The sequence below is a fragment of the Pan troglodytes genome, chromosome 14 (genome assembly GCF_028858775.2).
Source record: "Pan troglodytes isolate AG18354 chromosome 14, NHGRI_mPanTro3-v2.0_pri, whole genome shotgun sequence".
Lineage (NCBI taxonomy): Eukaryota > Metazoa > Chordata > Mammalia > Primates > Hominidae > Pan > Pan troglodytes.
The window spans coordinates 43,967,173-43,994,445 of NC_072412.2; the positions used below are offsets into that span (position 1 = coordinate 43,967,173).

At 44.9% G+C, this 27,273-nt stretch overlaps 1 non-coding gene across 1 annotated transcript; it reads right to left on the bottom strand.

Annotated features, from left to right (window-relative positions):
• Positions 1-21,915: 21,915 nt before the first annotated feature.
• TRNAE-UUC (transfer RNA glutamic acid (anticodon UUC)) lies at positions 21,916-21,987 on the bottom strand. The gene has a single exon. It is a non-coding gene; the product is annotated as a tRNA-Glu (tRNA).
• Positions 21,988-27,273: the final 5,286 nt, after the last annotated feature.

Below are 27,273 nucleotides of genomic sequence, written 5' to 3' on the forward strand. Positions count from 1 at the left end.
GACAGCACCCCCACCACCATATCTGCATAATAGACATAATTACTATTATCAGGGTAAGTGACAGAAACACTGTCATTAAAGATGTTGCATAATCTTACTTTTTTGTTTTTGCCTATGGTAAATTAAGATAGTTTTGCTCTTGCCTTGAAAGGATTCAGCTGTCCAGCTTCTCCTCCCATCCTCCTTCCTCCCTCCCTCCCAACCCATTTCCCTCCCCTGTCCCCCCAATTCCTCCTCCCTTTTGTTCCTATACCCATTATCCATGGACTGGACTCCCAATATTTTTCTCTGGACTCTAACCAAAAGCCTCACCTTTGTCCTTTCAATGTTGGGTTGAGACGTGTTCCCTGATTGGGTCACCATCCTCTGTTTAGGAGTCTGGGGAGCCATTCCTCCTGACCCCCACCCCAGTGGGCTGTCCAACTGTCTCGTCCTGGAATTACTGCTATGTCCAGGCTTCCCTTCAGAAACGCGTTTGTTGCACAGAACTCTCAGCTGTGGCTTTTTGGTGCAGTGGGAACTGAGCTTTATTTAGGTGGTGGTGTTTGAGGTAACTCCAGTGGTAGAGAAGCATGGAGCAAAGGCTAACCTTTGGCTGGAAGTGGATACCAGTTCTGAAAAGCAGGGAGTCTGAGCAGAAAGCCCACATGTTAATAAAAAACTAAAAGCAATTATAAAATTACCATTCGTATCAGTTTCCTAGGGCTGCAATTACTAAAAATTACCATTAACTGGGTGGCTTAAAACAAGAGTGTATTCTGTCACAGTTATGGAGGCTGGTGCCACACACCATGTGCCACACGCCATGCTCCCTGGGAAACCTCTAGGGGAGGAGCCTTCCTTCCCTCTTAGCTTCCGGTGGCTCCTGGCTATCCTTGGCATTCCTTGGCTTGTAGATTTGTCACTCCAACCTCTGCCTGTGTCTTCACTTGAGCTTCTTTCCTCTGTGTCTGTCTCTGAGTGTCCCCACCTCTTTCAAAAACACCAGTCATTGGATACAGGGCCCACTTTAATCCAATATGATCTCAACTTAATTACATCTGCAAAGACCCTGTTTCCAAATTGGAGTGGACAAGAATTTGGGAGGGACACTGTTCAACCCAGTACACAATTTAAAAGACATAGGAAGAGAAACAAAATTTTAAGGCATTTTCTCTGGGTTTTTTTTTTCATATTCTCTTGCATAGCTTTCATATATCCTCTAGGGGAGAAGGGAAGCAATAAAAGGATATATTTTAATTTCTTAGTGGTAAAAATAAACTAAACCAATTTTTAAAAAAATAAGCATTGGTTCTCAACCAGGAGCAATTTTTGCCTCCGAGGAAACACTTGGCAATGTCTGGAGACATTTTTCCTTGTCATGACTGGGTGAGTGTCGCTGGCACCTAGAGATCAGGGATGCTATTAAACATCCTACAACGCACAGGTCAGCCCTTCACACAAAGGATTATCCAGCTCAAAACATCAATAGGGCCGAGGTTGAGAAGCTCTGATCTGGCATGTAGAAAATCTCTTTAAAACCACGCTTTGATCATATTTCTCTCCTACTCAAATTGCTGCACATTATCTTTGAGAATTCAAGCTCCTTGGCCTTTCAAACCTTCCAGAATTTTCCCCAGGGTTCTCTTTCCAGCCTTGTCTCTCTCTCTCTTTTATTTATTTATTTATTCTATTTATTTATTTATTTTTGAGACAGAGTCTCACTCTGTCTCCCAGGCTGGAGTGCAGTGGCACCATCTCAGCTCACTACAACTTCCACCTCCCGGGTTCAAGGATTCTCTTGCCTCAGCCTCCTGAGCAGCTGGGACTACAGGCGCCTGCCCCCACAGCTGGCTAATTTTTTGTATTTTTAGTACAGACAGGGTTTCGCCATGTTGGCCAGGCTGGTCTGGAACTCCTGACCTCAGGTCATCCTCCTGCCTTGGCCTCCCAAAGTGCTGGGATTACAGGCGTGAGCCACCGCACCAGGCCTCTCTCTCTTTTTTTTTTTTTACAGCAAGAATTGTTTTTATTATTTTTCTTCAAAATTGCCTTGACTATTTTTGGTTTTGTTTTTTTTTTTTACTTTTATTTTTAAGTTCAGGGGTACAGGTGCAGGCTTGTTACATGGGTAAACTTTTGTCGTGGAGGTTTTCTGTACAGATTATTTCATCACCCAGGTATTAAGCTTAGTATCCATTGGTTATTTTTCCTGATCCTCTCCCTCCTCCCACCCTCCACCCTCCGAAAAACCCCAGTGTGTGTTGTTCCCCTCTACATATCTATGTGTTCTCATCATTTAGCTCCTTGTAAGTGAGAACATGCAGTATTTGGTTTTCTGTTCTTGTGTTAGCTTCTAAGGATAATGGCCTCCAGGAGCTCCATCCATGTCCCTGCAAAGGACACAATCTCATTCTTTTTTATGGCTGCATAGTATTCCATGGTGTATATAGACCTCATTTTCTTTATCCATTCTACCATTGATGGGCATTTAGGTTAATTACATGTCTTTGCTACCAGCCTTCTGTCTTATACTCCTTAACATGAACCTTTCCTGCCCACCCCCCGGCTTGCACATACACTGCTCAGGCCCCTCACAGATCACTCTGCTTTGAAAATGTTTCCTTCCAGCCTTGCCTCAATCTCAAACCTCACCTGTACTTCAAGGACCAGCCCAAGCTCCACCTCCTTCTAGAAACTGTCTAGGACCAGCCCTCTCCCCTTCTCTCAGTAATCTCCAGCCATGTGGGTCACTGCACTGCCTAGCTAACACAGGAAATTACCTCTTCTTCTACCTCTCTTCTCCTCTTCTACCTCTATTCCCCTGGCTCGTTGTGTGGCTGACCGCTTCTTACTCTTTAGGTTTCAGCTTAAATGTCATCGACGCAGGGAGGCCCTCACTGACCTCCTGTTTACTCACCACGTTCTCTGTCATGGCTCTCTTTGGTTCCATCCTCATACTTGGCCTTGTAGCGTATCCTGTCTATTTAACTCAACTTCCTTCCCTGCCTTTTTTCTCACACTGAGAAGAGGAATCTTGTCTACCTTGTTCCTCAATATACCCAGCCCCTTCACAATACCATAAGTCTGATTTCCAATAAGTATTCTATCTGATAAATGAATGAAAAAATGAGTACCTTAACTCATAAGTAGGTGATTTGTTATTGAACTCTCAGGGTACATCTCTCTTATTCTCAAGAGCAGAGCTGCCTGCCTACTAGCACAGCGTTATGCATTGGGTGGGTATCTTGTAATTATGAATAAGTGCCTACCACAAATTTAATATCTACGGAGTTTACATTCGAGTATTTCTAGATTTAGACTCCACAGTGATCCTGCTTTATAGTTAATTCTAAATGGTTGATGGTGGGAGCCTGAAGCAGAATTCTGACTGATTAGGTAAATTACCTGGTAGGCGCTACATTCTAATGAAGATTTCAAAATTGCTTGCAGCCATGAAAAGGAGTAAGATCATGTCCTTTGCAGGGACATGGATTAAGCTGGAAGCCATCATCCTCAACAAACTAACACAGGAACAGAAAACCAAACACCAAATGTTCTCACTCATAAGTGGGAGTTGAATGATGAGAACACATAGACACAGGAAGGGGAACATCACACACTGGGGCTAGTTGTGGGGTGAGGGGCGAGGGGAGGCAGAGCATTAGGACAAACAGCTAGTGAGTGCGGGGCTTAAAACCTAGATGATGGGTTGATAGGTGCAGCAAACCACCATGGCACACGATACGTCTGTAACAAACCTGCATATTCTGCCCTTGTATCCCAGAACTTAAAGTAAAATTAAACAAAACAAAATAAAATTGCTACACTTGTGCTGTTTAATGGCACTAGTATACCTCATATATTATCACTGGGCTTTATTGTAGGAATACATTTTCATCGGTCTGCTTGTCAAAAATCTATCCAGTTCTTTGCTCTGCAAAGACCTGACAGAGAGACTTCCACTCCCATTTTATTTTCCTCCCCTGGGGCAGATGCAAAGGAGAATTTTCACTGTATTTACATGGCATTTTGCCATAATTTCCTCCATCGCCTGTGACAGAGAGGCTGTCTACTGATATCCCTGTTCCTTTTCTTTCATGGCTGTAGAATTTTCAGTTGGGCCACCTAGTTAGAAACCACATTTCCCAGCCTCCTTTGCACTTAAGCATGGCCAGGAGATAAAGTTATGGCCAGTGGGTTGCAAATGGAAGGTATGTGTGCAGCTTCCAGATCATGCACTTGAAAAATGAGTGTCTTCCCTTTCTTTCCTTCTCTGGCTTAAATGTGGATGTGGTAGTGCCAACCATGCAAATGACAACAACATCCAAAGATGGCAGAACAACAAAGTGGAAGGCAACTGGGTCAACAACCTCATAGCCGCCATGCAGCCCAGATGAGGGGTCAGAAGGTTCCACAAGATAGAACTTTCTATTTTGTTTAAGTGACTGTTATTTGGGATCTTTTTTAAAAAGATGCCCTTGTAGGCCCCACACTTTTCTACCTTCCCCATTAAGAAAAGTCAGCAGTACCACCTCCATTTTGCTAAACCGAGGTCAAGATAGGGTGTGCCCCTGTTGCTCAATGAAATCAGCAGAAATTCTAGATGTTGAGCCACCGTCTCCTGCGACGCGTTTCCTCAGCTTCTTCGGCCGCCCAAGCTTCTTCTCTTCGTTGAACTATCCTTACCCTTCTTTCAGCTCCTGTCTTGATCTTGCCCGGGGACATTGATAAGCCTGCACAACAGATCTGAATAATGGATACTTTGAGAGACGCTAAGCAGGCTTATCTCCTACTAGCAATATTTTTTACATTCCCAGATGGAATTTGCCCCATTCCTTTTTCTCAGCTTTCCCTGAGGTTTCATTTACCGTACCAAAATAGAAGCACAGTTTCTTTCGCCTTAGAGATGCCTCCAGAACATGTGATCTGAGCTTGTCACTGTGGATTGTTTTCAGGTTATTAGAGACCCCCTCAGACATCAAAAATATCAAAGCCCATTCACCATTTGTTGAACAGAGATGATCATCATGTCTCTAAGTAGTCTAAATGAAAGCAGCCAAGAAAAAAGGTGGGGTAAGTCAACTCGTTCCTGCAACAATTGTTTGTCAAGCACCTGCTCAGGTACCATCCTAGGCACTGGGGATACACTGGTGAACAGACAGTCAAGGACACAGAACTCTCATTTTAGCTGGAGAGAGACAGGCAAGGAAGAAGAGAAGGAGGAGCAGAGGAAGAAAAGAGAGGAGAAGGGGAAAGAGAATGGGAAGAAGAAAAATGGAGAAATTTCAGACTGCTAGGAAGACATTCAGTATGCTATGAAGAAAACACAGTGGGTATGGATCAGGGAAGGTCTCTCCCAGGAGACACTGATTGACTTGAAGTTCCAATGACAGGAAGTTGTTGGTCCGGGAAAGGGAGCAGCAGATGCCAAAACCCCCAGGTGGGAACACACTGGGTGTGTTGAGGGGAAGAACCAAGACCCTTATGGCTACAGTGCAGTGAATAAGGGGTGAAGGGCATGAGATGGAGTCAGCTCATACTCCTTCCGGCCCCTCTTTTCACACATTGGAAAGGTCAGGGAAAGAAGCAGTGAGATGCCCACCTTTAACTATTGTTCTTCCCAACAAGAAGAGAGGAGCTGAAGAAACCTCTGTGAGTCTGGGTTCCTGGGCCCAGTCCCCATCTATTCAATGTCCTTTAAAGAATACTCTGCCTGCAGTGTTTACAATTGTACGCGTGGTAATTCTGATAGTGACAATAAGTATTGGTAATTGACAGCATCGCTAAGCTTCCACATTGAGTGTATCCTCCTCTTCCAATTCCAACTCCTCTAAGATACATATCTTTCAGCACACTCAGATTGTAAAACCTCCTTTTTATTAAGGCTGAATGTTTAATGGAACAACTAATCCTAAAAGCAAGGCTGAGAGTGACAAAAAAGAATCTTGCCTTGAAACCCCTTTTCTCTGCATTTAGGACATGGTAGCTCAGATAGCCCCATCTCAGCTTTGAGCCACCCAAGACAAGGGTTCCAGTCAGGTCTCTGGGATAGATGAAATGGGCTCATATGACTCTGTCTTCAGACTTCAGGTTTACCTTTGAAATGAACGTAAGTATCTCAGAGACTAATGTCAGCTAATTGGTATGTAAATTATTGAATATACTTTTTCTCTTTTCCTGTAAATCATGATAACTTCTTCCTCTCTCTGCGGCATACCTGTCATTCTCCATAAATTCAAAGAAATCACTGCAGACCTGTCTGTGGTCAGTTATTCATTGCCTGTGCTGTCAATGGGGAAAGCACATGGACTGGCCACAGTCCCTCAAGTCTTGTGGACACAGATACTGTGCAAGTAATGTCTGGGGTGAGAACCATTAGGGAGGAGAAAATCAGGTCCCTTTGCAAACAGCCATCTTCAATGTCCAGCCCCGGGCCTAGAGAGCTAGGTGAGTTCTCACCTTGGGTGAGAGTTCTTAAAGGTCTCACCCATCTTGAGACATTGGTTCTGTCCTTTAGAGATTATTTTGCTTTGTGATGTATACTGGAGGAAAAAAATAGGAGCAACTAGTTTTGCTTTCTAGCATCCGCCTCCATTACCCTATCTCCCAAAGCATGACCCCATCCCATTTTTCTTACTCCAAACATCATCAAAATATGGGCGATGTAACATAGAAAATGATGTGGAATGGTGGGAAAAGGCCAGCATTTGGCCTGAGATGATCTGGGCTTTCATCCCAGCTTTGCCTCTGAGAAGCCCCTCTACACTCCGAGGATAACTCCCATCCCCACTCTCACGGGTTATTGTGAGGATCAATGTGATCATTTACATGAAAATGCTTTGCAGACCATGGAGCATTATTCTCATGTCAGCTGCTGTTCCACAAGTCGTAGCGTATTCTGGACTTCAGCTTTTCCTGACACTCAGATACAGATTCCTGCTATTCTTTTGTGACACCCTTCATGACATGCCCCTCCTTCCATCTTTTGTTTGTGTTCATTTAAAATCCAAGCTAGAATGGCTTTCCCTCAGCGCCATGCTGGTTCCTTTAACTGCCTCTCTTATTTTCTTCCTTGTTGTTATTTTCTGTAATGTTCCAGATGAGATGTCATTGCAGGCTTCACAACCTTCCCAGGGCCTTTCAGAGTCATCCTCCAATCCAAATCCCAGGCACCCCCCTATTCCATTTTACCAACTTGGAAAATCAGAAAATTCCTTTCAATCCAGATCAGAGTTGTCTCTCTCAGACTGGTGTCAAGTAAAGATTTATCAAGCCCTTGGCTTGTCCATGAAATCTGTCCCATTTGCTGTGGCCCAGGAGGAACTCTACAGAAGCCAGGGGGTCAGAATTCATTTTCAGGGTCTGATATGGTGGTTCACAGCCTCACTTGACCAGAATGTTCATCCGCACACTCAAAGTTTTCTTGGCACTTCCAGACCTACCGTGAATCAGGCCCAGTCAAACCAAGAAGCCTTGCTCAGCCTGGCCTTGCTGGCTGCCATGTCTTTGTTCACTGCAGAGCATGACCTCAGCCTCCCAGGCAGTTTGCAGCAGCTGGGGCAAGCTTGAGAGCTGATTTACACTTGGTCTGGGAGGCAAGTCCTTTCTCTCAGGACCTACCAGAGGCAGCTCAAGCACGAGCTTCCTTTCTTCATCCAGGCTGGCCACCACTGACCCTGGTGGCAGCTGGCCAGCCGCATTACTGCCCTCTCTGTTCCTAACAGCCACAGAGGCCTTTGCGTTGAAGCTCTTGGAGTCAAAACAAGAATGTCCTAATCCTCTGCTTGGGAAGCTCCAGCAGTTGCCAGGTGACATCATAGGAGGGGACTGGGGAGAAGTCCTGAGGCAGGCAGGGAAGCAGAAGCTGAGGATTAAGCTGGTGTTTAAGTACAAACATGGGAAAACTCAAGCATACAGAAAGGAAACTAACATCACTTTTTTCCACTTCACTTAAAGAGGTTGCTGGATAATTGCAGTTCAGATGCAACTCGTTCATTAGAAGTGCCTTGTAGCCAGCGACAGTGACTGGGGAAGGAAGCAAGGTGCATGATAAAACGCTGGGGTGTTAGGGGAAGGGGAGGAGGGAACATCATGATGCTGGCAAAGACACTATGGAAGCAGGTCCTTCCAAGCTGTGGGCAAACAAGCCAGGGACCCAGCACACTTCAGCTGGGGTTCTTATCCTAGAATCCACAGCTTTCTTCCTGGCCTGGGCGTGTGGTTTCTGGAAACATAGAGAAACATAACCAAAGAGCATCCCAGTAAAACGCATATGGTCCTTGAGCAAAAAGCCCAATCATGGCAGAGTGGTGGCTGTACCCCAGCTCCCAGCCTCTGACCTTTGCTTTACCAAGCACCTCTCTTTAGAGTGACTTATAAGGAATCTCAGAGGGTATGCCTGTGTTTTCAAACAAAGACGCAGAGCTGTTTGGTTACTATGCAGGAATGAGTCTTTCTTCTTTCTTTCCTTTTTTTAGCCTCCTTAATTCAATCTACCTATCTTCCATACTCATTACCAAATGTCACCGAATCCCCTGTGTCAGACAGAAACAACAATTGTTTGCTTGAAACACAGGTTCATTTATATGCTGGAATATGACACATCTTACAAATGGCAAATCGAGAAGCATTCTGAAAAATAAGCACTGGCTGGGAAAAAAAATGTAACTTTATATTGTCCAAAACACTCAACGGGGAAATGCCATCATTTTCACTTGCTGCAATCAGAGCCATCAATAGACCTCATCTTTTTTAATTCTGAGTACTTTTTAAAAAGTGTGTCCATTTAGGTTCTGGCAACTAAAGCCTGAGGATTTTGTTGTTGTTTTGGTCACGATTTCGGAACTGTTTAAGGATTTTCTTGGAGTTATTTAAGAAAGTGGCCCCTTTTCTTCTTTCTTTCTTTATTTTGTTTTGTTTTGTTTTGTTTTGTGGAAATATTGACCCATCAGGTTTTACTTAAATCCTCCTTGGTTATGGGCCTCCGAAGACAAAGCCATATCCATGGCAACCACAGGCCACACAGCAGAAGAAAGAACACATCCAGACACAGCGCATAATAGCTCTGTTTACTGATGACTAAGATCTTGAAAGCACTACTGTACATTCCGACTCCCAGCTCAGGGCAGGACTCCAGCCCGTCCTCATCTTCCAAGTCCAGCATCTATAATCAGAGCCACAGAAAGGGAGAGAAGCCCTTTTCCCAGCCCTGGCCTGCTCCTCCCTGGGGGTGAGGGATATGCCGCTTCCATCAAGGCTCTCGATGGTCCTGCAAGAAACAGTAGGCCAAAATGAGAGGGAGGCTGGATAGGGACGAGTTATGTGGGGAAGTACTGGAGCCCTTACAGTTCTAGGGGTTTCTCTGCCTAATTCTAGCTGTGGTGGCTGCCTTCTGAGGTCAGCCCTGCAGGAGCAGCCTCACACTGAGGCCATGCTCCAGAGACAGGCCTTCAGACCCCAAGAGGTACAAGCAGCAAGTTCAAGTTCACATTCAAGTGTTTTGTGATTTACCCTTTGACCCCTTCACGCACCAGCATACCTCATTCCATCACTCTTTTCCATGTGCCAATAAAATCCTGGTAAACACATAAGCCTGAGTAAAAGGCTGTGCACACCAAGTGCCTCCCAGCTTCCTGACACACGGACACAAAACAAGAATGGATACAGCTCTCCTCAAACTGCTAAACAAGAACAAAGAAGTCTCAGGCTTGCAAAGATCTCTCAGGCAGCCCAGCCGTTCCTCTGGAAAATGAGTTCATCAGAAAAAAAACACTTGGAATGGAAAGGACTCAAGTCCAGAGGGCTTTTATTTAAACCCCAAACACACAGAGCCCTCTACGGTAAGGTTTCAGGTGCCCAGATCTGGGAGGCAGGGGCCACGGAAGATGGGGAGCAGCCAGGGGCCTGCGATCCAATCCCATGTGCCCTGCAGGGACTCCCAGGCAATGAGAAAAGCCATCTCTATGGCTCGTGAATTGTGGAAGCCACTGCCAAGGGGAGGAAGAAGGAACAGAATCAGTGCTTCATTTGCAGCAGCTTGAGTTTTTATCTGTTTTCTGTGTGTAATTCTACATGCATATTTGATTGAATTTTTGAAAAGTTCCAGCAGTTAAAACACTTTGAAAATCACAGTTTGAGAAAAGAAGAGGAATAGCAGGAGGAGGAGGAGGAAGGAGGGGTAGGAATACAGGTGTGCCGACTGGGCGGCATGCACGCACACACACGTTAGCTTATTTAGCCATCATCCCATTAACCTTATCAGGCGGGCACTGTGTGTTCTATTGCTTTCTATAGATGATGCCGGGATTTGAACAAAATACAGAACTTTCCCCAAGGTCACACATTGGCAGAGTCATCCCAAGTCATGCATCAAGGCTGACGCTGCTCCCCAGGGCTAACTAACTCTCTCCCTTCCCCACCAGCTTTATTTCTCTGCAAACTTGTAGCTGTTTGCATATGATTACAGAAAATAGGAAAGGTAACCTAAAGAAAGGTAACACGGGCTGGGACAGCTCTGCCAAGAAATTCTAAATATTAAGGGCTTGCTAATGTGCAGTACTCTCCAGGCTGAATCAGTCACTGTGACAACCTTTGATGGCAAATGTATTCTGACTTCTAAAAGCTCCATCCTGAAAAGCAGGACTCTGTTTCTTGTCATCAGTGCCTGAGGTACTCTTTTAGATCTCCGTGCTTTGGAGATGTTTAAGCTGCTCCAATTTTTACCATTACAGAGAACTTCGTAGAATTGCTGGGAATTGGAGCCAGCTCTCTATGCACAGGGAATTTTCCACAGTGTCCTTGCCAGAAAGGGAGCGTGAGCTCAAGTTACAAGGCCAAGTGAAAAGGATTTGTGAAGGTTTCCTTTCAGAGCCGTGTGCTGGGCAACCACTTACAACGAGGAACCAGCTTTTGGACTCAAAAAGGCTGGTGAAAGTAGCCAAGGCTCTGTGCCCAGATCTGCTGGCTTTTTTATAATTTGGACTAGTTGGAAAACTCACCAGAGAAGGTTGGGTTTAGCAGGAGCATCAGGGCTGCCAGAACGGGGGAAGTAACAAGGCCCCAGTATCAGGCTTTTTGCTTGGTGTCTGGTCATTGAGTTCATTTTGCTTGCCAGGGGCTTATGGATCAAGCAGAAGCTGGAGAATTAATCTGCGACACAAACTTCATAAAGAATCTTGCACTGGCTGCACGGTTGATCCCTCAGAACATCTCCAAGGGTTGTTGAACTTGTTTCACCCAGTTCAACTTTGGGTGAAACAAGGAAGCAATTGGTGGTGAGGAAAGGAACAGAGAACTGCGATGCCAGGGACTCACATCTACACCTGGTCACTCAAAACTAAAGAACCAACAGAATACAGCAGCTGCTTCGTCTATGTGCTGATGGAGCAGTGGAAGCATAGGTATTCTCTTCCAGGCCCTCTGACTCCTTTCTACCACTGACTCCCAAGCCAATCACCCTCATTCAGCAGTGACCTACCTTTGTCTTTGTGTCATGCACTTAGGTCTGCTGGCAGATTGTTGTGGTAGTCAGCGTATTGAACCCACATAATCTATAGGTTCCTTATGTTTATTCTTCTCACTAAACTTTTTAAAACTTTGTTTTGAAATAATAATAGGCTCACAAGAAGTTGCAGAACTCTTAAAATTTAACAATAATTTACTTGAGATAAGACCCGTAGCTTTTGTTTGTTTGTTTGTTTGTTTGTTTGTTTGAGACAGAGTCGCTCTGTCGCTCAGGCTGGAGTGCAGTGGAGCAATGTCGGCTCACTGCAACCTCTGCCTCCCGGGTTCAAGTGATTCTCTTGCTTCAGCCACCCATGTAGCTGAGATTAAGGGGCCTGCCACCATGCCTAGCTAATTTCTGTATTTTTAGTAGAGATGGGGTTTCACCATGTTGGCCAGGCTGGTCTCGAACTCTTGACCTCAAGCGATCCACCTGCCTCAGGCCTCCCAATGTGCTGGGATTACAGGTGTGAGCCACCATGCTAGGCCTAGAGCTGTGGTCTTACTCACTGTATCTTCCTTTCTTGGAGGTCTGTTTGCTCTATGGGGGACACAACATGAGGACAAGAGTAACAGGAGACTAGACATTCATGAACACTTAGGGTCTAACTTTCTTACAAGCAGAATGATTTTATATATATATATATATTTATATACATATATGAATACACACATATATATGTGAGAGACAACCACTCTGGAGAAGAAATCCATATATATACATACATATATATATACACACACACACACATACATATATATGTGAGAGACAGAACCTCTCTCTAAATATCCAAGCTTTTCATTCTGTTTTTATTATTGCTGAGCCTCCTAGGAAGTGAATTTTATTTTCCCTTTTTATTACTGTATTTGTCATATCTGACATTGGCCTCTTTCCAGCTTGTGAAAGTACCAGTTGTTTCTGCTAACCCTTAAATAAGAGCTCAAATTGTTGTAATTCTCGATATAGAAATTCATTCTGATAAATCTCCCCAGGGCCTTCCACACCCAGCTAAGGAATAGCAGACCAAAACTCCACCTTACAAGAATTTAAGTTTAAAAAATAAATAAATAAATAAATAAACAAACAAAACACCTTCAATTTTCATTTGCGAGAGAATAAGGGAAGGTGCACTCTGACCAGAGGGAAGTTACCCAGAGGAAAAAAATCAACGGGATCTAGGTTATGTGCTTAAAAAGTCTTCAAATGCTAGAGAAGAGCATTTTGTGAGTGGTTGACACTTTTGGTTTACTAAAAAATATCACCTATAACCAAAATAGCATTTCCTGTGCAAGGCCCAGGGCATCTAGGTTTCGTTTCAGGGTGAGAAGAGGGACCACCCGCCTTGCCCTGGGGGAGGGGAGGAAGTGGTGCAGCACAGCTGGCTTGGAATCTTGTCCCTTCTCTGCCATCATTGCGGGTGATGCTGTTGTTCATCATTGTTCATAATCTGTATCTTTGCCCTTCTTTGATACTTGATGTATCAAAGATGTAGATTTCTGGAAGTAGAATTACCAAGTGAAAGGAAAGGCATGCTTATGGCTCTTACTATGTATATTACATGCTAAGCAACTTTCCACGAAATGTGTACCAATTCACCTTCCCAGTGTATCCCACAGTCACACGCAGAGCCTGCAAGATGCTAAGTGCCAACATTAAAGCATTTACAAAATTATTGCAGGGTCTTTGGGGAGTCAGGTTCTTTGACTGATTCCTCACATAATGTAACAAGATCAGAAGGGACTGGAAAATTTGCAGGCTTTATTGACCAAGACTTGTGAAAAATGGAGTAACAAGCACCCCAGACCCCCTGTTAGCTCATACTGTAACGTTGCAAACATTAAAAATCACATCTTCCTCAAGGCACTTTACTCCATCTGTCGGAAAACGATCATAATAAATATCAAATCTACAATGACTGCAATGGACAGGCAGGTCCTTTGAGCCATGTGGTGCACATTTGCTACTCTCAAGATGTCTGCCACTGCAGGTCTAGAGGATTCTATGCCAAAGTTTATCTCTGTCACTGAAGGCCAGATACACGACAGAACCTGTCACACCCGCTGGTGCACACACTCAGTCTCCCTCCTTCCTCCACCACTCCGTGATTGCACCAGCCAGGCACTGCTCAGTTAGAAAACCCCTAAGCCTCCTATTTGCCTGGAAATTACAGTTGCCCCCAGAGGTATCTGCTTTCAAAGGTGTTCCAGCCTGTATTTCCTGCCCTCTTAGGTTGCTCCATTTAGATATCCCAGCAGTGCCTCAAATTTGTCAGAGGAGACAAATCTCATTCTCTCTGCCCCACTTCTCTGTCTCTCTGGGGATGCTTATCATCTTGGGGTTGTCAACAAATCATCCCTTCCCTTCACGCCCCACCACCAAGCTGTTGCCAAATTCTGATTATTCCTCCTTCACTTCTCTTAGTGTTTCGCTCTCTCTCCGCCTCCCCTGAATCAATTAACCCCAATCAGGACATTAATGAGCACAGGTTATGGAAAATTACTCCAACTTCTGATAACTGTCAAGTTTACTGTTCCTACCTTAGACTCAATGAACACATTGAAGACAATCCCCCTGTATGAGTGCTTAAAGTGGAAAACAGCACTGGATGGAGAGGCACCCAGGGGCAAGAAATAAATGGTGAGGTCGATGCTTAGATTCGCTAAGCTTATGCATAATGAGAGAGTCAGGTGGAAGGTGGTGCAACTGCACGGGCTGCAGGTGTTCAGCCAACAGAGCCAAAACCCACTGGGGGCTTCCCTGACAACAGCAAGGTGAGCCCCCCCAGGTCCACTGTTAAGTGCTGCAACATCTAGGCAAAGTCCTGACAGGCCCCCCTTTGCTGTACACAGCAGCATTCCAATTCTGCAACTGCTTTGAAGCTTCCAGTGGAAATCCTAATGCGGGCGTCATCCCCACAACTAACCTGCAGTTCTGATGACGCAGAAATCCCCAGCATCAGATTCACCCCAAGGACCTACTGTTTCCATTTTAAAATTCAGGGCACACAAAGCAGGCCTCCCATAAAAGCTGCTGCTCCTCCCAGCCCCTCCTTACCCCTCTTTTGGGAACTTCCCCTTGGAAAGTCGGGAGAAAAGATGGAGAGAGGTCAGAACCAGCATGTTCCAGGTTTCCCCTGAGCTGCTGCTCTGAACACTTACCTATCTTTTGGCAAACAGTTTGTGGCAATAGACAATCCTTCTTCCTTCATCTCTACTGAAAAGAAAACTGGAAGAAATAATGAGTGGTAGGCCAGGTGTCATGGCATACACCTATAGTCCCAGCACTTTGAGAGGCTGAGACAGGCAGACCATCTAAGATCAGGAGTTCAAAACCAGCCTAGCCAACATGGTGAAGCCTCATCTCTACTAAAAAATACAAAAATTATCCAGGTGTGGTGGTGCATGCTTGTAATCCTAGCTACTCAGGAGGCTGAGGCAGGAGAATCACTTGAACCCAGGAGGTGGAGGTTGCAGTGAGCCAAGATCACGCCACTGCACTCTCGCCTGGGTGACAGAGTGAGATTCCATCTCAAAAAACAAACAAAGAAAAAAAAGAATTTGGCTTTGCCCAAAGAGAGGTCTGGCGTTTGCCTTCATCTTCTGGGATGAAATATATGTCATTTCTCATAGGAGGATCTTTGTTTAGGGCAGGGGCTGATCACTTCAGATTGTAGGGTGGGGCTGGCCATACTCAGTAGTCTTAGGGTGGGAGGTAGTTGTGCTAGAAAGACCAACCATGTGCCTTAGAGTGGGGGCTTTGTGTCACATGGTATCGGTCAAGCTGGAGGCTGAGTTCAATCACACAGACAATCAATCAATCATGCGTACATAATGAAGCCCCAATAAAAACTCTGGATAACAAAGTTCAGGTGAGCTTCCCTGGTTGTCAATACTGCATGTATCTTGTCACACATTAGTATCAGGAGGGCCCACACACTCCACATGGAAAAAGGGCGACAGAAGTTTTGCAGTTAGAACCCTCCCAGACTCTGTCCCTTCCTTTGGCTGATTTCAGTCTCTGTCCTTTCCCTGCAGTAAACCGTAACCATGAATATTGCAGCTTCCACTGAGTTATTGGAATCTTTCTAGAACATCATCAAACCTGAGGATGGTATTGGAAACTCCCCCAAACTTGCAATTGGTGTTAGAAGTGAGGGCAGTCTTGAAACTGTGCCCTCAAATATTGCAGATTTGCTAAATCTGGGCAAATAGCCTTAAAGCAAAGCATACTGTGATCTGGGTTAGTCCACAAGGAAAACTTTATTTTAGGACAAAATTGCCAAATTCTGAAAATGAGGGTTCTGGAATCCATCTCAAGAGACCTCTTAAAACAGTCTCATCTTCCTTCCAAGGTGGGGTTTGTGCTGACCACAGCAGAGCACCAGCCAGAAGGCCCTAGAGTCCAGAAGGTCCTCATCCAGGGGGTGGACCTCTCTCCACCCCTAAACCTCCAGAGCTTTCCCATCACATTTAGAATGAAATCCAACCCTCTTACCCTTTTTGTGTGTTTGTGCGTGTGCTATTTCCCACTACAGTGTAAATCTAGATAACTGCCAGCACATACTAGACACACTGTAAATGTCTGCTGAATACATGAATAGCCCAAATATAAAGAATATAGAAATGCTTATTTTTGCCAGCAAGATTTCATCTCTGGCTTAATTTTTTCTTAATTGAGATATAATTCAGATTCCATACAATTCAGTCTTTTACAATTCAGGGCTTTTTAGTTTGTTTACAAAGTTGTGCAACCTTGTAAATATGGTAAATCACCACTCTTTATGTTAAACTACCACTATTTTAATTTCTCTGGCTTAACTTTAATACCAGTTCGTCCTTCCTCTCTACCTTGTGGTTCTAATAGGAGCTGCCAATCATAATACCCCACATTCATCAACCCTAGGCAGGGCCCAGGGCCTAGGCGAGGTCACATTCCCCCAGCACTTTCCAACAGAAACTAAGAAAGACCTTCCTTCTCGGGTAGGGAAGCTGGGAGGAATGAGTACTGAGCCAGAGTGCCCAGATCCCTTGCCATGTGGAAGCAGTTGGTCCATGATAGCTAAGAATAAATCTGACACACAGAGAGAAAACACTGATTCTGATTGTCCCCAAGGCCAGCCATCCCATTCTACTTCACACAGTTTGGTTACATTAGCCAACAATCCTCCCCTAGTGGAGTTCCAATGGCTTTCTGTAACTTGAAACTTAAGGTATTCCAATCAATAAAGTCCTTGTCCTGCTCACACATCCTTCAACACATGCTTATTAAGTGTTTACTGTGTGCACGGCACTGGCCTTGGAGAGTAAAATCTAGCAGGGCCACAACAAGTGTGGTAAATGCAATGAGAGGGAAATGTGCAGAGAAAGCATCTCACCCACAGTCAGGGCAGAAATGACATCTAAGCTAGGACCTAACTTTAGAAAGGAGTAAGTATAGGAAGAGAAGTACACAAGATGCCATGGGAATCAGAAGCAACCAGCATCCACAGGAGAGGTAAGGGAAGCTATAGGAACCATGTGATGTTCGAATTGAGCCTTAAAGGATGGATAAGATGTAGATATTTAGAGAAAGGGCATAAGAGCGTCTCAAGTAGAAGAAAAATTGAGTAAAGGCCAGATACAGGAAACAGTGTGAAATTAACAGGAATCTAGGATACATGGAGGGAAGAGGTAGGAATTAGGCTGCAAAGGCAGATTGGGAGCACTCAGCAAGACAAAGCTCTTCAGGTTTAGGGCAGGGAAGCAGCATGTTCAGCTCTGGGCTGTAACAGCCAGGAGAATGCAAGATAGAGAAGATGGGCAAGATGGGGTCAGGGAAACCAGTGTGGTGCCTATCGCAATAGTCCAGAGAACAAGACGATTTAAACCAGCAGAGTGGCCAGGGAAGTAGATAAGAATATATGTGAGCATAACTGAAGAGGTAGAAATAAGATTTAATAAAATAATAAAATAAATAAATAGTAAAATAAAATAAGCTTTAATTAGACGTGGTGCGAGTGGAGGAGAAAGAGGGACTAAACATGCCAATGATGACAATGATGATGATGGTGATGATGATGACGGTGATGGCCTTTAAACTGGGCTAAGCCTTTTATGCGCATTATGTCATTTAATCTTCACAACCCTATGAAGTAGGTCCCATTCTTATCCCCATGTTAGATTCTAGGAAACTGAGGAACAGAGAGATTAAGTAACTCAAACAAGGAGAACCTGGATGACACTAAAAAATAAGTAATCCAAGTAGAAAAGGACTTGGGAAGGAGAAAGAGGTCACTTTTGCACATACTGTGTTGAAGTTGCCTATTTGTATAAAGCTGAGCCCCCAACTTCAGTTTGACTGTATCCCTATGAAACAGGAATAGTCTTACCTACATTTTCTTCCTTCCTTCCTTTCTTTCTTTCTTTCCTTTCTTTCTTTCTTTCTTTCTTTCTTTCTTTCTTTCTTTCTTTCTTTCTTTCTTTCTTTCTTTCTTCTTCTTTCTTTCTTTCTTTTTTGAAACAGAGTCTGGCTCTGTCTCCCAGGCTGGAGTGCAGTGGTGCGATTTCGGCTCACTACAACCTCTGCCTTCCAGGCTGAAGCCATTCTCCCATCTCAGCCTCCTGAGTAGCTGGGACTACAGGCGTGCACCACCAGCTATTTTTTGTGTTTTTTGTAGAGACGAGGGGCAGGAGGAAGCGATTTGTGTTTTTTGTAGAGACGGGCGGCGGGGAGGGGTAGAAGACAGTGCCGGGGTTGGGAGGGTGTCTCGCTTTTTTGCCCAAGCTGGCCTGGAACTCTTGAGCTCAAGCTATCCACCCACCTCGGCCTCCCAAAGTGCTAGGATTACAGACATGAGCCACCATGCCGGCCATACCTACATTTTCTTAATGAGTACACAACAAGGTGCAAAATCCCAAGCTTTCTGAAATCAGGATAGATTATGTTGATTGCTCCCCCATCTACCATGGCTGTCACTCTGCGACAAAAGGAAATTAGATTCATCTGATAAGCTTTGTTTTCCACAAAGTAATGTGGGATGATTACCCAGTGCCCTGTGGTCTTCTAGAAGTTTGCAAATTGATTTTTTGATTATTTGTTCCAGTGATTTTCCAAGTAGTCAGTGTTTTTCCAAGTTATTCAGCTTTACAGTGTGGGTGAGTTAAAATTCATATTTGCTTTCATATTAATATATGAAGTGTTAACGTAATTATTTAGGATATTTTTGCATGCGGCATCAGATATACTCTGAGGGAACATACATATGAATCTGCATGACTATAAATACACTCGTTGAGGGGCACAAAGCAATTTTCATGTGGAATCCATCAGAGTTTATGACTATATGCAAAAATGAAAGCATACAGGAACACATGGTTAGTTCAAATACCCCAAACAGGTTAAGCTCATCACTTTCTAGAAATGATTATATATGATGAATTTTTTTAAAAAAAAACTTCACATAGAAAAATTACTACTATGTTTATGCAGCTATACTGTGAACACTGACCAAAAATACAAGAGAATATTTTTTTGGCCAGGCACGGTGGCTCACGCCTGTAATCTCAGCACTTTGGGAGGCTGAGGCAGGCGGATCACTTGGGGTCAGGAATTCAAGATCAGCCTGGCCAACATGGTGAAATCCCATCTCTACTAAAAACATGAAACTTAGCTGGGTGCGGTGGCGCACACCTAAAATCCCAGCTAGTCAGGAGGCTGAGACCCGAGAATCGTTCAAACCCGGGAGTCAGAAATTGCAGTGAGCTGAGATCGCGCCACTGCACTCCAGTCTGGGCGACAGAGGGAGACCTTATCTCAAAATAAATAAATAAATAAATAAATAAATAAATAAATAAATAAATAAAAATAATTGAATCTTCTCTGCACTCAATCCCCCTAAGCCCCGCTCCTTGACGCCAGGATTTGGAGGGAGTGGTGTCTGGCTAGAGCACCAGACAGGAATTCGATCTTTTGTGGATACAATCTAAAGTCCAATACTAGGGAATCGGAGAAATAAAATCTCAGAATAGATGTTTCCCGGGTAAAACGAGGGTCTAAGTTAAACGACTGCTAAGGGCCTTTCCAGCTCAAATAGTCTATGAATCTAAAGACTATGAGGATGATGAATGGAAATTATGGCAAAATGTTTTACAAAAAGGGAAAGCCATAAAAATGCCAAATATAACTTAAGTAACCATCTCCCCACAAAGTTAAACCCTTTCATATCATTAAGTACCTGTCTTCAGAAATATCTACTATACTCTGAGTCCACCAAATATTACAGCCATCTCAAGAAAGCTTCTGTCATATCCATGAGGTCAAAACTCTATTTTATGAAAATGAATGATTAATAGGATGAGTAGACATGACAGCCTTCATATAAATGGAATTCACTTGCCATCCGAAAGCAGTTTTGTCTTGCTTTTTGGAGACAGGATCTCGCTAGCCCAGAATGGAGTGCAGCAGCAATCATAGCTCACTGCAGCCTCGAACTCCTGGCCTCAAGCGATCCTCCCACCTCAGCCTCTTGAGCAGCTAGGACTACAGGCACGCACCTCTGCCTGGCAAATTTTTTTTTTTTTTTTTTTTTTTTTTTTTTTTTTTTTTGAGACGGTGTCTCCTTACGCTGTGCAGCCTGGTCTTGGTCTCCAATTCCTGCTCGAGTGATACTCCCACCTTGGCCTCACAAAGTGTTGGGATTATAGCCATGAGCCACTGCCCCTGGCCTAAAAACAAGTTTAAAACAAACAAAAACTACACAGCTTCTGCCTGGCAGCCCCTGGCATCAGCTATCCTCCCTGGCCTTGCCCCTTAGGCTCAGGAGCTGTGAGAGCTGCATTACCCCTTCTTGTTTCCCTAAACCCTAAGAAAAACTTAAATAATCCTTGATTAAGCACTCTGCTAAGAATATATCACGAGTTTCCTACAGGGCCCCGATTGATACAGGGATAATAATATCATCTGAGAGTAAAATAATCTAAAATAATAATCAAAAAATAAAAATAGGCCCGGTGCGGTGGCTCACGCCTGTAATCCCAGCACTTTGGGAAGCCGAGGTGGGTGGATCACCTGAGGTCAGGAGTTCTAGACCAGCCTGACCAACATGGGGAAACCCCATCTCTATTAAAAATACAAGATTAGCTGGGCATGGTGGTGGGCCCCTGTAACCCCAGCTACTCGGGAGGCTGAGGCAGCAGACTCGCCGGAATCCGGGAGGCAGAGGTTGCAGTGAGCCGAGATCGTGCCATTGCACTCCAGCCTGGGGGACAAGAGTGAGATCATGCCTGTAATCCCAGCACTTTGGGAGGCCAAGGCAGGGGGATCACGAGGTCAGGAGATCGAGACCATCCTGGCTAACACGGTGAAACCCCGTCTCTACTAAAAAATACAAGAAATGAGCCGGGCGTGGTGGTGGGCGCCTGTAGTCCCAGCTACTCGGGAGGCTGAGGCAGGAGAATGGCGTGAACCCGGGAGGCGGAGCTTGCAGTGAGCCGAGATCGCGCCACTGCACTGCAGCCCGTGCGACATAACTAGACTCCGTCTCAAAAAACAAACAAACAAAAAAAATTATAGACTTTATTTTAGTCTTTAAATATAGTCTTCATTTTAGATAATCTCATCTAATAACAAAGGGATGCATTTATTTGCATAACAATTGGAAACTGTCACACGTCGATACTAAGACTTCTAATTCTAATCTAGCATATCACAAATTCTTAAAGTTTTTTTAAAACACAATGTGTCAAATATATCAAGAGGAAAATGTTTTGGTTTTGTTTTGTTTTGTTTTGTTTTGCCATCGGCTGAAGCCTCAGTATTTGTTATAACCTAATTTTCTTCCCCGCCTTCCAAACTGGTTTAGTTAACTCTCTGCATCACAAACACAACAAATTGTACATTGAACTACCCTGCCTTTAATATATGTATTTTCTAGAAATCTTGTTGTCCTAGAATGACTTTAGGTAACTTAAAAGCCCTGCAATGCCTCCCTCCCTCTCCCACCATCCTCCTAACAACAACAAAAAAACCCTACAATGTTCTAAAATTGCATCTTTCCTTTTTCTTTCAAAAAAGAGCACTCTTTTGGTCATTTGCTCATCTTCACAGTACAAGGAGAAAACACTGGAGAAAAACCAGCGGGTGTATTTCGGCATGCGACCGCTTGGTTCCCCCGCTTGGTTCCCCCGCTTTCCTTCACCTCTGACCTAATCTCTCACTTCAAAAGCTGACTTCAAGCTGTTGCCAGATACGTCCCTTCCGCCGCCTGCCGCAGGTGGCTGGGGTCTGAGTACGCTTGAACCTCACACCCGCCCCAGGGGTATCTCCTTGGTTCCCTTCAGCCCCGATGTGTCCCTCGTGCTTTGAAATGGAATTACAGTTTTGGTTAAAAACATGCCTTTTCCGACTTAGGAAGAATCTAAATCGACTAAACACGCCAGTCTAAAATTTCGGCGTTCCCACACCGGGAGTCGAACCCGGGCCGCCTGGGTGAAAACCAGGAATCCTAACCGCTAGACCATGTGGGAGACGACGACAGTGACTCCAAGCCTAGACAAATTGAGTCTTCTCGGTCGGCTTCCGCCCACTCCATCGCGTTCATCCGTAGGCGTCAAACCTGCTCCTGCGCCTGCGCGGAGTCTGCAGCGGTTTAAACCGTTCAGGTTCGCATTCTACTGTTTCTCTCCTTGCAGGGGCTCTTGAATCTTTCTTCAATCTACTCTCGCGTCTTTCGTGATCTCATCCAGTCTCCTGGTGCTAGGTACCATGTCGACACCAATGTAGACACTAGATTGGATGAGTCATTGTTCACAATTCCTCACAAAAGCTCCTGCAAAGTCCAAAAGAACTGGGGTTTGAATGTTAGAGGCTGGTGAAGAAGTGAGGACCACGGGGCGTCATAACACCGCGCAGTGGAGGCCACGCTGCACTGGCCGGTGTCCGCCGACAGGGTGTGTGCCACAGACGCGCAGTGCCTTGCCCGAATCTGTCCCTCCCCTCAGCGCTGGTCCAGGCTGGCCACAGGCACCACCCCGTCCCTGAAAGTGGATCTTTTCCTCTGAAAAAACAGGAATGAGAACTGCCCGGAAGCCTGGAACATTCCAGGTTCTGATGACCCAGCGGCTGAAGGCAGGATTTGTGTCACCGAAAGCAGCCAGAGTGGCGGTCTGTAAATGTAGCTTAGAAAAGTGGAGAAAGTCTCTTACTGCAGGCGTTCATGATAGATGGAAACTCCGTGTGGTTTCCAAGGCCCTCCTCGATTTGAAGCATTTCAAGGGAGCGGTTGATGCCTTAGCAGTCTACTGTTTGAATTAGGGAAATGCAAAGAGTCAGCCATTGGGGATAGCCGGCGGAGGGGAGCTGTGGCTCTGGTGTCCTCAGTGGCTTAAGCTACACATAAGTTGTGTTTACTAGCAGAAACTGTGTTAATGGAAGTCTGGGGACAAATTGTGGAAGTTTCGAACAGTTCAACTAGCAGAGGACACTTTGAAGCCCACTTAAAAGCTAAGATCACTCCTCACACCCCCAACTGCCGCAGGGACTTAGAAGGTCCTCCTTCTCCCTCTGAGGCTAAGGTTCATCTGTGACATTCATCCTCAACAGAGGAGGGGCGAGAATAGACTGGAAATAGAAATTGTTCTGCCTCGCACTCATTACCACGAAGAAGCTCCCCAACAGGGAATGAACGCAACCCAACATAATTAAAAGTGAATATGGGCCGGGCGCGGTGGCTCACGCCTGTAATCCCAACACTTTGGGAGGCTGAGGAGAGTGGCTCACATCTGAGGTCAGGAGTTCGAGGCCAGCCTGGCCAATGTGGAGAAACCCCCATCTCTATTAAAAATGCAAAAATTAGCCGGGCATGGTGGCGCACGCCTGTAATCTCAGCTACTTGGGAGGCCGAGGCAGGGAGAATCACTTGAACCGGGGAAGTGGAGGTTGTAGTGAGCTGAGATCATGCCACTGTACTCCAGCCTGGGTGACAGAGTAAGACTCTGTCTAAAAAAAAGAGAAAAGAAAAAAAAATGGGAATGTGGCTCTGAAAAAACCCAGAAGCATTGACAGCAAACCTACTCTGTGTATCAGACACATTCAAATGTGTTTATTTAATCCTCATAGTGTACCTATGAGGTAGGTCTTACCCACATTTTAGTTGGTTCTTCCTGTACTATCTTTGAACAGAGTACAGAGTTTCTTAATCAGACAACTGCTTTCCTTTTGAGGATATTTGCTTTGGAACACCAAAGAAAACTCTCCAAAACAAACGCCCTCAACTACGGAATACCTGACATCTGTGGTTCTCAATTTGAGGGCTCAGATTTCATAAATACTTTTCAGTTTTATATTTCCCTTTGATGATAATTCTTTTTAAAAAAGACATCTTACAGGTTTTCAAGATCTAATTTCTCACAGTAACCCATCCATTGGATGGGCACCATCCTTAGGATGTAACCAAAATGTGAATTTACTCTTGGTTTCTCACGATCACTAAACTGAAATTTGTTCCATTTTTCTCTTTACCAGTGGATGAAAACTCAAGCAGTAGCAGAAAGCCCTATGGTCACTTTATTTTTATTGTTTATTTTGAGACAGGGTCTCACTCAGTGACCCAGGCTGGAGTGCAGTGGCTTGATCTCGTCTTACTGCAGCCTTGACTTCCCAGGCTCAAGTGATCCTCCCATCTCAGCCTCCCAAGTAGCTGGGACTGCTGGTGGCACTCACCACCAAGCCCAGCTAATTCTTGTCTTTTTTGTAGAGACAGGGCTCCACCATGTTGCCAAGGCTGGTATCGAACTCCTGGGCTCAGGAGGCCCACTTTGGCCTCCCAAAGTGCTGGGAACCCTGTGGCCACTTTAAGTAATAAAACACAATCCAGCGCAATACACTGTTTAACAGCTCAGTCCTCATTCTCAAATAGTTTGCCCCAGCCCAACTTGGGCATGATTTCCAGCTCGAAGTGGTGGTTTGCTGGAGCAGGCTCTTACTGCCTCACAGGAGCCCATGGTGGGCTTCTCTTCCTAACTCTGTGTTCAGTGACATCATATTGGTAGCCTGAGATGGCCACACTGGGAGTATTTACCCCATGGAAACAGGTAAATGCTACAAGGCAGGGCTTTTTCCTTGAAAAGCCAGTGTGCTGGTCAAAAAATAGCAATGTGCTGGTTAAATATCACACCAGGTATGAGCCACTTCTTTCTTTCTTTGGCCTTCTGCCTTTCAAGGCTCTGGGGTCCTCCAAGATTGGAGTGTGGGGAGGGGAACGAAAAGGGGCACAGGGCCGGGTGTGGTGGCTCACGCCTGTAATCCCAACACTTTGGGAGGCCAAGGCGGGTGGATCACGTGAGATCAGCAGTTCAAGACCAGCCTGGCCAACATGGTGAAACGCCGTCTCTACTAAAAACACAAAATTTATCCGGGCACAGTGGCAGGTGCCTGTAATCCCAGCTACTTGGGAGGCTGAGGCAGGTTAATTGCTTGAACCGGGGAGGCGGAGGTTGCAGTGAGCCAAGATCGTGCCACTGCACTCTAGCCTGGGCGACAGAGTAAGACCTTGTCTAAAAAAAAAAAAAAAAAAAAAAAGTGGGGGTGGGGCACAGAAGTTCCTACTCAACTGGCATTGTCCAATGTCAGCTTTCAGCTCTCTGGGCCTAAACTTGTTTTAGGGCTGACTCCTTTTCTCAGTGGTACTCTGTGGGTTTCTCAAAGGCTTCCCTGGGCCTCTTGGACAGGGCCTCACAGAAGGGGGTAGCAGTGTTTGCCCCGTGTGGGCCTCAGATCACTGGTATTAGGATCGTCAGTGGCTTTTTTCACCTGCAGATTCCCAGCCCCACCCACCCAGGACTTACAAATGAGAATCTGAATTTTCACAAGGACTTCCCCCTCCAAATGATTCTGATGCCAGTAGAGTTTGAGCAACAATGAACCACACGACAATAAATCCCCTTCAGTCGCTAAAAGCCCATGATCCCTGAAGCACAGTTTCTATCATTTCCTGTTCCTGCTCAAAAGCCTGGAAAAATGGCATCTCGTTGCTTGTTGAGTAAAATCTAAATTCTCTGGGCAAGCTTTCCAGGCTCTCCATAATCCAGCCCTGACATAGCCTGCTAATACTATCCCGCCGCAGCCCTCTTCAGAGGGGCCACATTCCAGATCACCCGACCTGCTCTGTCCTTCCCGTTCCTTTGTTCCACCTTGCTCCACACCACACTCCCACTCTTCTTTCCAAGCCCGACCTCAATCCCAAGGCCAGCTCAGCCTTTGAAGTCACCTCAGGTCCTCTTGTTAACAAGGCACTCCCTCCCGCTTCCTCTGAATCCCAAAGCACAGACCTTTAAAAAATGGTGATATAAGCTTACGTCTTGCCACCCTTATTATTTCAGTTATTTAGTAGGAAAGTCCATGAATAAAAATCAGATTTTGTAATCCCCCTGGGAACCCAGTCCTGCACTCAATCATTCTGTCACATAGTCCTTCCTTTTATCTAACTTAAATACTTCCTGCTGTACTTCTATATGAAAGCTGCCACCTTTTAACCACCAGCAGGAACAAAATGTTCCTGGGAGGAGGAAAAAAAAAAAAAAAAACATGAATTTTTGAAGTTTGGCCAGACCAGTAAGTGAGCTGCATTTCTTTAGTTCCACACACACAAAAAAAAGCCTTCTTGGTGACACAAGAAACAGTTATTCCTGTTCCCATGCATCTAGGTCTGATTTTCAGTGGGCAACTGTCCCATTTTATCCACCATTTGATACTGGAAAAAAGCCCCAAACACATTGTACTTGCCAGGCATCTCCATTAGCCAAAGCAATCTGGGGTGTGATTCAGGCTTGTGTTTGCCAGTCATTTAGGAGTTAGAATGGTTTCCATTTTAGTAGGCCCAGGAGTCATCCTTTATAAGGCCATCACAAATAAGCACCAATTAAATTCCACTCTCCCAAGAACAGCTCTGGCCAGCACAAACTCAGCCTATGGCACAAGGTTAACCTCAAAGCTCTCTTGAGTAACAGCACCTGCCCCTGCTGACCAGTGTGAATTAATCTTCATGGCCTAACACTAGGTTCAGTTTCTAAAATAGGGTTTGATCTCAGGAGGCCACTGGAATGACAGAGCTTCCTCGAGGGCTTGTTTAGATCATAGAATTCTGCCCCTCCCCTCTGTGCCAAATCTAGCAACTCCTACTTGTTCTATGACTCAGGGCGAAACATCCTTGAACGCTCAGTGCTGGGTGAGGTGCTCATTCTGGATTATCATTAGGTTGGATGGAGTTCCCTGTTTCCCTTCCTGTGGTAGACAGTAAGCTCCCTCATGGCAGAGTCTGGGTCTTACTCTGTTGTATTCTCAGCTTCCAGCACAGTGCTTGGCACACATAATGACTTAATGAATCAGCATTTTAATATAGTAACAATTTAATTCTCACAATGGCCCAATGAGATAGGTACCAATATTCTTCCCATTTTACAAATTAGAAAACAGAAACATAGGCGATTAAGTAAGTTACAGAAGCAGGATTCAAATCCAGGCATTTCATCTGGGTATAATTACTTAATTAATCTTTTTTTAATATATGTATTTTTTTTCATGTAAGACTTCCTGCACCAACTTAATGAGTCTCTTAAAATATCTTGGTTTCTTTGGGGATCCTCCTATAAAAGTAAGTTTTTCCCTTAAATCAGCATATAACAAAAGAGAACTATTCCTCAGCTAGGTGAACATATCTCCACAGCATCTTTCTTTACACATCATCAGCACTCAGTGCATGTTTGCATGATTGATCTCTTGCTTCATTCATTCATCCAATAATGAATCAATCCATC